We start from the raw sequence: 12,796 nt of genomic DNA, 5'->3' as shown, positions 1-12,796 counted from the left end.
GACGTCGATGACGTCACTCCGCTCGTCGCTATGGCGACGATGTAAGCAAAACAAGGAAGGCCGCTCATTGCGGCCTTCCTTGTTTATTCTGGGCGCCGGAGGCGATCGGAAGATCGCCTCCGGAGCGCCCTCTAGTGGGCTTTCATGCAGCCAACTTTCAGTTGGCTGCATGAAATAGTTTTTTTTTTATTAAAAAAAAACCCTCCCGCAGCCTGCCTGGCGATCTTAATAGAACGCCAGGCAGGTTAATGAAATAATCCAGTGCCCTGTCTGCTAAAGGCCTGTTATTTACCCTCATAGCCAACTGACTTTTAAAATATAAAGTGCAAAAAGCATTTTGGTTTTTTTTAGTGTGGTACAGTGCAAAGCTATATTTATTAAATACTTACCTTTGGGAAGAGTCGTCCAGCTGGGTTCCTGTAAAGAAAGGAGAAATAGTAAATATGATGATTTACCAGCAGTAATGGATGACTTGGAAGAAGTACCTGGTAATAGACTGTTTCCTGATAGTAGTCTGATCCTGCGAAAGAACAGAAGTGGTTGAATACATGAGCTACAGACTTGGATCTAAGAACTATTTTTATTGTTATTATTATTATTCATTTTTCTCAAGTTTTTTTTATTTTTGGAACAAGCCGAATGGATAGTTTTGCCTACAAGAACATGTGACGGAGTCATTCGCTCCCTTTTTGTTGGTTCCAGTCTTTATTTATTTTTTAACCAATTCAAGTAACACTATTAATTTACTAAATACTCATTAACTCGCTAACTCATCTATTTGTTTATTTTTTTTATTAATTTATTAACCAAATAATTTATTTATTTTTTTTGTTTATTAATTTAATTATTTTATTTTATAAAACCTGGCTGAAGTATTGAATGAGTAATATAGCCAGATTTATTTACCAGACTGAGAACAAAAGTGGAAGTACTCCATTTACTATTGAGGGTGTAAAGGATTTTTTGCTGATCAGGAAAGCTAGAAGTTGATGTCTATATAACTGTATTGATGCAAAGTATTGGAGTGAAATTTCTTCTTACAAAACTAATATTCAGGAGTTTATCTAATCCAAATAGGGTCCAATTTTAATTCTATATAACTGAAAGTAAAGTGGGTGGTTACTCTTAGTAGATACTTACCTGGTGGGAGAGTCCCGTATTGAATATAACCAATTTTCTTCCTAGCTCTAAGAAGTATCCTCTAGAAAGAAGACAAGAAGATATTTCGAAGACTGTTATATTCGAGATTGTATTGTTCATAATTTTCATTGGTTACATGGAGTAGAAATTGTATTTTTTTTTTATAACATTTTTTTGAATTTTACAACCTGCATTGGTGTCTTTGGAGTTCTCCTTCAGTTGGCGGTTAAAACCGGTTACACTATAAGTATCCCTACATTGTTACATAACAAGTGGTGGTCAGCAAAATTTTGGAGTCATAAACTATTAGAGCAGTCATTCCCCAACCCCTGTTGCAGCATGGGGTATGTGTTGCCACTCTGCTCTGTCTCTCCCCGTTTCTCCCTGCCTCTGCTTCACCTGTAGTTAGAGCAGGGCTACAAGAAAATAGCCGCCAATGTTCACAAATGAGCACATTGGCAGCCATTTTTGTAGCCCTACTTTAACTACAGATGGAGTGGAGGCAGGGAGAGAAGAGTGACGTCAGTGCTGGAACATGTGGAGCTGGTGAGTGAGCTTCCGCCACCAGCACATGCCACTGGGGGCACCTGTAGCTGACTACCTATACTGGAGGCACCTAAGCCTGGCTACCTATACTGATGCCCCTACACCCGACTTCCTATACTGGGAGCAGCTATGCTTTGCTACCTATAATGAGGGCACCTACACTTGACTTCCTATACTGGGGGCACCTATGCTTGGTTACCTATACTGACAGTACCTACACCTGACTTCTTATACTGGGATTATCACCTATAGCTGACCAACTAGACTGGGGGCACCTATGCCTGACTACCTATGCTGTGGGCACTCTTGCTTGGCTACCTTTATTGAGAGCACCTGTCGTTCTATACTGGGGACCACTATAGCTGGCTACATATACGGGGTCACCTACGCCTGGCTTCCTATACTGGGTGCACCTATGCTTGGCTACCTTTACTGAGGGTACCTACACCTGTCTTCCTATATTGGGGGCGCCTGTACCTGACTACCTACCCATACTGAGTCTAAGAACATTTTTTTTTGAGGGGGGGAACGCACCACGGCTATAATGCGTCATGCAAATTGTTGGTGCTGTGCGATCGTTGCAAATTGAGGAGGCCCTAACTGTCCCACTGATTGTGTTTTATTAATATTCATAAAAGGTTCTAGCCTTCATTTTTAAGTGTATTCAGGATAATGCACTCTTTCCATCCATTTTGTGGTTATTATAAGTATGTTTCTATTATACATGTGTGATGTGTCACGGAGATCTGAGCTTTTGGAGTGCTGTCACAACTTTTTTTTTTAAGAGAACCTGTATAAAAAAAATCCCCTGGGGGTACTTACCTCGGGAGGGGGAAGTCTCAGGGTCCCAATGAGGCTTCCCTTTCCCCTGTAGCTGCAGGCACTCCAGAGCTGGCTCCCCCGAAGTCCTCCCTCAACAAGCCTGACAAGGCCTGATATATTTACCTTGCCACAGATGCAGTAGCGGCTCTTCCTTTGGGCTAGGTGGAAATCCGCTCTACTGTGCAGGCGCAAAAGGACTCACGCCTGCGCAGTAGAGCAGATCAATCGCATTCGTCTATTTCCACCTAACCCGGACGAAAAGCCACTAGTGCGCCTGCGCTGGATCGTGGAGAGGTAAATATTGACATTTCCGCACTTCAGAGGACCCGGGCAGGCTAACAGAGGGACACCGGAGGATGTCGGAAGCCTTGTTAGGATCCAGAGGCTTCTCCCTCATGAGGTAAGTATCACCCAGAAGGGTATTTTTTTATTACAGGATTTCATTTATAATAAAAACTTAAAATGTGTTGTTCCAACTTATTACACACAACAAAGTCTCAGAACGTTTTATAGGTTGTAGTGATGCTCAAATCTGATCCGGGAGACATCAGGATAGTTGCTATCTGGATATCTCCCAGTAAACCTGTGCGGGGTTCAATCTTACCTGTATGACGTCTTCTTCGTCCATCCCTTGGGAGGCCCACGATGCGCTCCAAGAGGCGGTCACGTGATTACAAACACTTCCTCCTTCCAGGTTGAAGGAGGAAGTGTTTGTAATCACTTGATGCATGTGGAGCGCATCGTGGGAGGCGCCAGGGACGAAGAAGACGTCAGACAGGTAAGATTGACCCCCTCCCCACGCCCAGGTTTACTGGAAGATATCCAGATAGCAACTATCTGGATGTCTCCCGGATCGGATTTGAGCAGCCTTACCTGCCAGGACCTCATTTATATGCACATTATTATATCCTGCCTGTATCACCCATTAACACTTTGCTGTTTATTATATTTCCTCTGCACTACATACACTTTTTTTATAATGCTCAGCACTATAAATATGCACACTGCACTTTATCATTGTGTCATCTAATATTGCCATAATTTGCATAGTTTGCATAGTTTATGCAAATGCATAGTTTATGCAAAGGGAGGATTATGTCATGATATATTTTTGCCATATTTTTGGCACAGTCACTTTATATGCAAATTGTTCATGTTACTATTAACTAATTGTTGACCTGCATATATGAATTCACCTACATTCAGTGTTAATTCAGTGTTAATGCTGATGCACTTAAATGCATCAACAATCCTATTCCAGCCCACTTCATTGTGTCCACACTCTAAGCTCTGCCTTGCTCACACCCTGTGTTGTGTTTTTTTGTTTTTTTATATCATGAGCCAATAAAAATTGTTTCATTGTTTGGTAATTGTGCCTTGACAATTTATTTATCAACTGCTGAGTATTATTTGGCAACTCTGGTGCCCCATCCTCTCGTGACCTCAATCCTATTGAGATCCTTTGGAGCAAGCAAAAGATCTAGGAGAGTGGGAGGCTGTTTACAGCCAAACAGCAGCTCTGGGAGGCTTTTCTGATATCCTGCAATAAAATTCCATCAGAAACTCTTCATAATCTCACAACATCAATTGATGCAAAAATTGTAAAGCTGTTTTCAAATAAGGGGTCTTATATTAATATGTTCAACAAATGACCATTTTCAGGTCTTTAAAACCTATACAATGTTATGAAACTGTTGTGTGTAATAATTTGGAACAACACATTTTATTTTTTTTTAAATATTGAAAAACATACCATTGTCATTGGGAGGTTTGTTCAATAAAATTCAAATTATACTCTCATGGTTGATGACTCAAAAAATATGCTGACTGCCACTTGCGTCGACTATTCAGGAAAATCAGAGAAAAATATAATTTGCATAATATAATTTGGAATGCAATGTATGACCAGCCGCACTCCTCTCCACTTCCTGGTGAAGGGAAATTCTGTAGAGCAATTGTGTGAGACTCAGAATTTCTGCCCCAGTCATGAAGCTGAGTGATCTTCACTCTTATTTCCATTTTTAGAATGTTTCGGTCCCCTCTATTTCCATTTCTTTGCCAGTCCCTATATTGGTTTTTGCGCCTAAACCTAGGGAACCCCTTTTGGACTGTTTCTCTGGTGAATGTGCAAGAGAAGAGGGTGAAATCCTGACCTTCTCATCATCATATCCATGAACCATTTGGTACCCATGGGCTCTATACCAGATTTGAAGCATCTTTTTTTGAGTAGGTACAAATCTGTGACTAGCTCTTCAGGTTTCTTCAGGAGACCCTAGTATAGATGCTTTCCCAGTTTATGCAGGGCACCCCCCCCTCCCCCCACACTGGGTGGAGGAGGGTCCAGCACTTGATTTGCTAATGTTTATGGAAATGTGTTTCAGAATATTTCAGTAAGTATGGTATCAGTCACCCATCTTACCCAGTGAGGTCTCAACTTTCCGTGGTTTATTGAGGTTCAGGTCACATTAAATATGGTTGAACAAGCTCTTATTGCCGTGCCAGTCTTTAGGTGTTTGAGCCTATCCTGCTATTGGTCCTTAAAGTAGTCCTTTGAAGACACTTTAGAGACCTTGATTGAAGGTAGTTTTCTGGAACTGCTTGGACCCAGGTGTTTGCTTATCCCAGCCATAGTCCAGGAAGATACAATTTGTAAAGGCTTCCCACAATTAGAGTTGGGCCAAACCTCCGATTTTAGGTTCGCGAACCGGGTTCGCGAACTTTCGCGGAAGGTTCGGTTCGCGTTAAAGTTCGCGAACCGCAATAGACATCAATGGGGATGCGAACTTTAAAAAATAAAAAATTATGCTGGCCACAAAAGTGATGGAAAAGATGTTTCAAGGGGTCTAACACCTGGAGGGGGGCATGGCGGAGTGGGATACACACCAAAAGTCCCCGGGAAAAATCTGGATTTGACGCAAAGCAGCGTTTTAAGGGCATAAATCATATTGAATGCTAAATGACAGGCCTAAAGTGCTTTAAAACATCTTGCATGTGTATACATCAATCAGGTAGTGTAATTAAGGTACTGGTTCACACTGACACACCAAACTGTTCACTGAACAGAACAGGTATGCAGTGGCGGGTTCACTGAACAGAACAGGTATGCAGTGGCGGGTTCACTGAACCGTACAGGTATGCAGTGGTGGGTTCACTGAACAGGTATGCAGTGGTGGGTTCACAGAACAGGTATGCAGTGGTGGGTTCACTGAACAGGTATGTAGTGGTGGGTTCACAGAACAGGTATGCAGTGGTGGGTTCACAGAACAGGTATGCAGTGGTGGGTTCACAGTACAGGTATGCAGTGGTGGGTTCACAGAACAGGTATGCAGTGGTGGGTTCACAGAACAGGTATGCAGTGGTGGGTTCACAGAACAGGTATGCAGTGGTGGGTTCACTGAACAGGTATGCAGTGGTGGGTTCACAGAACAGGTATGCAGTGGTGGGTTCACAGAACAGGTATGCAGTGGTGGGTTCACAGAACAGGTATGCAGTGGTGGGTTCACAGAACAGGTATGCAGTGGTGGGTTCACAGAACAGGTATGCAGCCAGGGACAAGCTAAGCCTAACTAATCTTTTCCTATGAGAGAGTGTGCAGCAGCTCGCCCTACTCTAACTAATGCAGGCACACGAGTGACCGTAATGGTCGCCGCTGCCTGCCTTTTAGTAGGGGGGGGAGTGGCTCCAGGGGCTAGTGTAGCCTAATTGGCTACACTGGGCCTGCTGACTGTGATGTAGAGGGTCAAAGTTGACCCTCCATGGTGCATTATGGGGCGAACCGAACTTCCGCAAACGTTCGCCTGCGGGACGCGAACGCGAACCATGGAAGTTCGCATGGAACCGTTCGCGGGCGAACCGTTCGGCCCAACACTGCCCACAATGCACATGCAGAGAGACAAAATTTAGAGGATAACTAAAGGCTATGCCATTCTGGCAGTAAGTCTACTAGTCAGCCCAGTCAATCCAGTTAGTACAGGCCAATAGTCCTTCCAGCAAGCACACGCCTACTGTGCCCTTTCAGTCAGTCCAGGCCATTAGTCCATTCAGTCTCTCCTATCATCCAAAATCTTTCCACCAATCCATCCTGTCCAGCCAGACCTGTCTGTTTTGCTTTCCAGTTCTGTCAGTTTTGCCAGTCCAACCTGTCAGTCTTCTTTGTCCGTCCAGTTAGTTTTGTCTAGTTCATCTTTTTAGTCTTGCCAGTCCATCTTACCAGGTCTGTCCTTTCAGTCTTAATATTCTGTCCTTTCAGTCTTGCTTGTCCATCTTGTTAGTCTTGCAAAGTACGTCCTGTCAGATTTGCCAGTCTATCCATACACTTTCTTTATTGTTTCTTGCAATATAAAAGCCAATGTATCAGAGCCATGTAGGGCCCCTTTATCAAGGTACACGTTGCTGAAAGCAACAATCTGTCTGCTGCTTCAGGGTTAGAGGATCTGAGAAGTCCTATAGGGAGTCAAGGCTCCTCTTTGCACTCACAATTGTGGTGTGCATCGAGTGAGTGGCTGCAGCTGCAAATTTGGGCACCCAAAATAGTTGTTAGTAGAATAGCTGTAAATTTACCGCTATTCTACTATTTTGCAGTGCAAACTCAGATTTTAAAATATCAGAAAATTATACTAATATATACAGCTAAATATAACCCTACTCTTACACCGGTCCTTAATCCCCCCTTTAATGCCTAACTCTAACCAACCCCACTGCCGATGCCTAACCCTAACCCTAACCCCCCTCCCCCAATTATGCATAAAATTAAAAAAACACTGAAGCTTATCATAAAAAAAAAACAAAAAAACTGGGGCACCTAACCTTAAACCCCCCAGCAATACTTAACCTTAACTGTCCCGCAACTGCAAAACTGCTCAAAAAAAGTTTCAGCGACCACATAGTGGGTGGCTCCATTTCGCAGTATTTTATTGGGTGCCTCTGGCCCAAATTTCCTGCACTAGCCAATATTACTATGGGCCCATATCATGGCAACCAAAGTTCTGCTTTCCTTATTTCTTGGAGGGTACTCTAGTGAAGTCCCATGGGGTCACTTAGGCCTGGAAAAGCACAAGTCTAGTGGTGCCAGGATCAGTAGGGCCCTGAAAGAGGGTTGTCTGGACATCCACCCAAAAAGTCCTGGATCAGATGGTGAAGCCTGCTGCTGTCTGATCGGTATGTGCAGCTAGACCTGCTGACATGGACCTTGTCTGCCAGTGTGCGAATAAACCACATTGTCGCTCCCATACAGTATATCTATGCCCCTTTAAACTTAATTTCTATGGCTGGGGAGTATATATACATATCACGACGCCACCGCCGCTGTCCGCACTTCTCGCTGGCACACTCCCGTGCTTGTTCACATCGCCGCCCACTCGCCCGGAGATCAATAAATAGGAACACAGTTCCCATTCATTGATCTAAGTCCCCATAGCAATGATTGTCGGCTTCTATGAGAAGCGATCAATCTTAGAAAAAAAGTTTCCCATCCACAATACACTTCCTGTAAGCGTAAGTAGTATGTATACAGGACATTTAAAATTAACCCCTTCCCTCCAACACTCTTCCTAAAGTACCCAAACATTTTTTGTACAATAAAAAAATTGACAAAAAAAATACACAAATAGTTACTTTAGGGACTGATCTTTTTTTAATATGTATGTCAAGAGGGTATATTTTTTAAAGAGGGTATATTTTTTAAAGTATGGGCTTGTAAATAGTGATGGATGCAAAACTGAAAAAAAATGCACCTTGATTTTCAAATAAAATATTGGCACAAGACATTGCGATAGGGACATAATTTAAATGGTGTAATAACCAGGACAAATGGGCAAATAAATTACGTGGATTTTAATTACCTTAGCATGCATTATTTAAAAACTATAATAGCTGAAAACTGAAAAAAATAAAAATTTTTCCCCATTTTTTCTTATTTTCCTGTTAAAAACATTTAGAATAAAATAATTCTTGGCATAGTGTACCACCCAAAGAAAGCCTAATTTGTTAGTTCATATAGTTCATTTCATTGTGATAAGTAGTGATAAAGTTATTGGCAAATTAATGGAAGGAGCACTGAAAGGTGAAAATTGCTCTGGTACTCAAGGGGTAAACTTCCTCAGTTGTAAAGTGGTTAAGTCTTTTGGCCAGCTGACCACCTGTGACTTTGAGCAGGTGACTCATCTCTGCTTCTGCTCACCATTTCAATTTCTAATCTTTTTAAAAAGGTCGCATTCACAGCGCCGCGTTGCGGAGTTGCGTTAAAGTCAATGGGACCCAATTAGTTAAAAAAAAGGACAGATACTTACCTAAGGAGAAGGAAGGCTCTGGGTCCTAATGGGCCTCCCCTCTCTTCTCCCGGAGCCCTCGTCCCAGCGGCAGCTTCTCCGTTCAAATCCCCCGCCGCGGGGGACTTCGAAAAGTCTTTGGGAGCCGAGTTCTCCCGAAGACAGGCGGCTCCACACTGCACACGTATGAGTATTATTATTATTTAGTATTTATATAGCGCCGACATATTACACAGCACTGTACAGTGTATATATATATATATATATATATATATATATATATATATATATATATATATATAAATATATATATAAGTACAGAGGGGCTGCAGCACACAACAGGAAAACAGTGACAGGGGCTCTTGGTTACGCTTTAACGCGCTTAAGCTCACCAACTGCGCCAAAGTGTCCCCAATCTGGTGAGTCCTACTCTAACCAGGCAAAAATGCTAGTTTTAATCAGCGTTCTAGTGGGAACCATACCAAAAGCCCAAGGGTCAACTAAATGGCAGAAATGAAATTAAAAACACCTCACCTTCTACTAGCTACTAACTAAACTATGAGCACCGCTCATTTATATGCTTAACTGTGCTAGAGGTGGGCGTGGTCATGCAGGCTCACAGGGGAAAGTTATAAATAAATTACCAAATTACCTCACCTTCTACTAGCTACTAACTAAACTATGAGCACCGCTCATTTATATGGAGTCTGGGGACCTCCAGCGCTGCGTGCATGCTTTGCATAGAATTGCATAAAAAAAATTTGGTTTGTGCTGCTTACCCCTTGGTAATTTATTTATAACTTTCCCCTGTGAGCCTGCATGACCACGCCCACCTCTAGCACAGTTAAGCATATAAATGAGCGGTGCTCATAGTTCAGTTAGTAGCTAGTAGAAGGTGAGGTGTTTTTAATTTCATTTCTGCCATTTAGTTGACCCCTGGGCTTTTGGCATGGTTCCCACTAGAACGCTGATTAAAACTAGCATTTTTGCCTGGTTAGAGTAGGACTCACCAGATTGGGGACACTTTGGCGCAGTTGGTGAGCTTAAGCGCTTTAAAGCGTAACCAAGAGCCCCTGTCACTGTTTTCCTGTTGTGTGCTGCAGCCCCTCTGTACTTATATATATATTTATATATATATATATATATATATATATACACTGTACAGTGCTGTGTAATATGTCGGCGCTATATAAATACTAAATAATAATGATAAAAGCGTAACCAAGAGCCCCTGTCACTGTTTTCCTGTTGTGTGCTGCAGCCCCTCTGTACTTATATATTTCTTATGGAGTCTGGGGACCTCCAGCGCTGCGTGCATGCTTTGCATAGAATTGCATAAAAAAAAAAAAATTTGGTTTGTGCTGCTCACCCCTTGGTAATTTATATATATATATATATATATATATATATATATATATATATATATATATATATCTTGTCATTATACACGATAGAGGGCGCTCACGCATGCGCAGTTTGGAGCATCCCATCTTCAGGAGCACTCAGGCTCCAGAAGACTGCAGAAGCCTCCCTTTGGCGGCGGAAGTAGCAGTATTTGACCAATTTAGTCAAATACTGCTACGGGGGAGCCAGCGCTTGAACGGGCAATGACTTTAAAGCAGGGGTCTCAAACTCAATTTACCTGAGGGCCACAGGAGGCAAAGTCAGGATGAGGCATAAGGAATTTCACAATCGCGGTGCATCGCCGCCTCTGCCCGCCCCTCTCACTCTTCCTACACAGAGAGGGGCGGGGAGAGGCGGCGATCCGTGCGGCGATTGACGTCAGGGGGGGCAGAGCTGAAGCTGAAAGCTCTGCCTCCTCCAGGAAATGCCGGCGGATTTCCCCCGGGCAATTTGGGGGCTCTGCAGTCCTCGTTTAGCGGCGGGGGATGCGGCGGATTACTTGGGAGCACTGAAGCGAACTATAAGGAAGCTTTTGCTGGCGAGGGCCACAAAATATTGTATCGAGGGCCGCAAATGGCCTGCGGGCCGCGAGTTTGAGACCCCTGCTTTAAAGTGCTTACCGCACTGCAATGATAATCCTATGGGCCGTTCACATTGCAACGTTATCGTCACGTTGAAAATGTTGCATTGTGGTAACTCACTGTTTACAGTGCGTTACCTCTAAACGCAGACACGTTGCGACTTTATCATCGCATTAAAACCTCAACGTCCCACTGTGCATATGTCCAAATAAAAATAAAAAGGGTATATTTGGGAGGGAAATAACATTTTATTGGGAAACTAAACATACACAATAATACTACAACAACAAAATAAATGAAACACACACTGTAAAAAAATGTACACAAAAAAAGTATAACCTAAACAAATACACTATTTTCTTATACTTCAAAAACAAAAACTAGGATCTATTAGAAAAAAGGTTGTAAGTATGCATGAGACCACTAGCTAAGCCTCCGTCCACCCACCCTACGCCACCAACCACAAGAAACACAACTTTCCGCTAGTATATAGGACAAAAGCACTAAGCTGCCCACCCACCCACCCACAAGCTCGCACTAAGCCACCGCTCACCCACCAAAAGCTAAAGCACTACGCTACCAGCCAGACGCTCACAAGCCCATCCAAAGCTTCCGTCACCCACACTAAGTCACCGCTCACCCACCAAAAGCTAAAGCACTACGCTACCAGCCAGATGCTCACAAGCCCATCCAAAGCTTCCATCACCCACACTAAGCTGATACTCACAACGCGGACATCACCGTATGAACATTACCATGCAATGATGCCACACTAAACTGCCATTGACATTAAAGCCTGCACCGCCCATACTAAGAGGAAGACAGAAGAAATAAGAGGAAGAGAGAGGAAAAGAGGGAAAAGTGAAAGGGAGAGAGAAAGAGAGAAGAGAGATTGGAAACATTAAAGAGGAATGACACAATGGAGAGAAGGGAATGGGGAAGTGGGTGGGAGAGCACTGGAAGCTGGACTGGTAACCTGGGGGGGAGGGGAGAACAGAGAGAGAAGATGTGAGGAACACAAAATGATGAGAAAGCAGAGAGGGTGAAAATAGGGAAATGTGTAAGAAAGATAATGAGACTACTGGGAAGGGAGGGGGGGGGGGGGCATGTGAACATACATGGGAAATAGTAAACCCCCAATTCTGACCTTTGATTAGTATATTAGACCAGTAAACTCCCCTGATTCTCAAAACAACCACATGCCCACCCACTTGCATGGTGTCGGCGGTGTTCGTGTTGTAGGCAGTAGTTGTGAGGTGTGTCTGTGACGAGATGAGGGTCCATACACCACGAGCAGACCGACAATTGGAAGATAGCCAGGGGCGGACTGGCCCGGGGGGACGGGTGGCATTCTCCCCCCGGGCCACCGCCACCTCAATCGATCAGGGCCGGTGCTCCAACACTTTATCCTACACGTCGAACTAACCTACATCCCATAGACTTTTACTATCCCTTCCCCTCCCCCAACCCTAACCCCTAACCCTCCTTGTATACGTTTGATAGTGGATGTAGGCAAATTCGACGTGTAGGTTATCACGTCGGAACACCGGTGCGGTGGTAAAAAAGTTTAGAGCAGCTCTGCAGCCACTCGATTCAGCCCCGCCCCCAGCAGCCCACTGCTGTTCTGATAGGCTTACTCAGTAGGGCCAGGGAGCAGGGCATTGGCTGAAAGCTCCTGCTTCTCCCGGCATCCTCTCATTGTCTCATCTCACAGACTGCGTGTATGTGTGTAGGCTCCGCCCCCCGGCCTGAGGAGACCACGCTGAGACACACTTGCCAGGCTGCTGTGTGATGTGCATTCATGGGGAGAAGCAGCCAGGCCCCAGAGAAGAGAGACACCACACTGCACTGGGAGAGAATCAGATGCATGGCTGGGAATTTCTTCTGCTGCTGTGCATGGCTGGGAATTTCTTCTGCTGCTGTGACTCTGCATGCCTTTAAGTTTCTGACACCCCTCCCCCACTCCACAGCATTAGGTAGCCCGTTTTTCCCCTCCCCCTCTATAGAGGTACCATATCTCCCAGCAGGTTCCCCCCA

This window comes from Hyperolius riggenbachi, chromosome 1 (genome assembly GCF_040937935.1).
Source record: "Hyperolius riggenbachi isolate aHypRig1 chromosome 1, aHypRig1.pri, whole genome shotgun sequence".
In the NCBI taxonomy this organism is placed as follows: domain Eukaryota; kingdom Metazoa; phylum Chordata; class Amphibia; order Anura; family Hyperoliidae; genus Hyperolius; species Hyperolius riggenbachi.
Note: the sequence above shows the minus strand (reverse complement) of the source record.